Genomic DNA, 1414 nt, shown 5'->3' on the forward strand with positions numbered 1-1414 from the left:
ATGCTCGGGCAAACGAGGAATGGGGTCCGCGTACTGACGAATGGGTACTTGTGTGTGTAACTGAGTCTTCTCCCTGCAGATCCATACAGATGTTTGCGTTTTCTATATTTCAGGAAACAACGGTACTCTTCAACTCGGAATCTGTCGCCGCAGAAACATACACGAAGTACCCACTTTAACAGGTGTCTAGTCCACACATAAACCTTGATGAAAAAAAACCCGCTGAAAAGGCAACTGGAAAAAGAGTGCCGACAAAACAGTTTCTGCTGCGGATCAATTACATCTCAATACTGCTTAATCGAAAAAAAAACAAATTCATAAAATATGTTTCAGCTCGCTTTGAAAGTTTGCGATTGTATTTTGGAAAGCCTTTAAATTTCTCAGAGAGGGTTAAGTGCAGATATATGTAGAACCGTTGTCAGCGTGTGCGTTCTAATTTGCAGTGTTCGTCTGCGGACGCTGGAACTGATCCACCTGTATGAAAACCCTGTAGGTCTTGGTGTAGGCCTGAAAAGGTCACTGAACGTGACAACATAGGTAGATAACCGTGATGTTATTCTTCGCATCCGGTGGCCTGATGGTCCATGCGCACACTGACAATATTCGTGAAAAATAGCGATAGCGTCCTTGCACTGACATCTGGAATACCGGTGTTTGATTCCCGGCAGACTGTAAAGGCCACACTGTCCCATTGTTTTCTCCGGTCTGCTCCAACGAAATATTGGAAGAGTTGAAAAATGGAAACTGCTTCAAGTGTCAAGCAAGTATGTGGGAGAATGTTCAAAGCATACTGTTTGAGCATATGGTATAACACCTTCTTTATTAATATAGTCAACCAATCCGCGTAATGGGGTAATGAACAAAAATATGTGGTAGTGTGGCCGAGCGGTCTAAGGCGCTGGATTAAGGCTCCAGTCTCTAAGGAGGCGTGGGTTCGAATCCCACCACTGCCATATTATGTATACGTATTATGGTTGCAGTACTTAAGTGAATTCCAGAATGTTTTGCAGTATATAATGTAAGAACCATAATTCATCGTGGTGACGATTCAGTATTGGTATTTGGGTCATTGATAAAACTGCGGAGCCACAGAACAGTCCAGATTGGGCGGGGGCTGCAGAGGACACATGAAAGTCGTGGCCTCAATTTATCGAACATTGTGGGTGTAAGAGCGTTTAACAACTGTAAGTATCCTCGCTTCTTTCTGTAACGCCATCTCTCCGGTTTTTTGAAAGCTTCAGCGAACTGGTCGGAATTCCAGTGGAAAGACCTTTGAAACGCGATGTAAAACTGTTTCTCATTAAGACTAGGGCAAATCCATAAAGTACGTCACGGCCGCGTTTTGCAAACGATTGTCACCATAAACCAACACTGCCATGCAAAAATACTCCAAACAGGTAAACATACTTCTCAG

The 1414-nt window shown here is 43.5% G+C and overlaps 1 non-coding gene across 1 annotated transcript; it reads left to right on the forward strand.

Moving 5' to 3' along the window:
• The first annotated feature begins 871 nt into the window (after nt 1-871).
• Nucleotides 872-953, forward strand: trnal-aag (transfer RNA leucine (anticodon AAG)). The gene has a single exon. It is a non-coding gene; the product is annotated as a tRNA-Leu (tRNA).
• The last annotated feature ends 461 nt before the right edge of the window (nt 954-1414 follow it).

The sequence above is a fragment of the Hemitrygon akajei genome, chromosome 8, assembly GCF_048418815.1.
Source record: "Hemitrygon akajei chromosome 8, sHemAka1.3, whole genome shotgun sequence".
NCBI lineage: Eukaryota > Metazoa > Chordata > Chondrichthyes > Myliobatiformes > Dasyatidae > Hemitrygon > Hemitrygon akajei.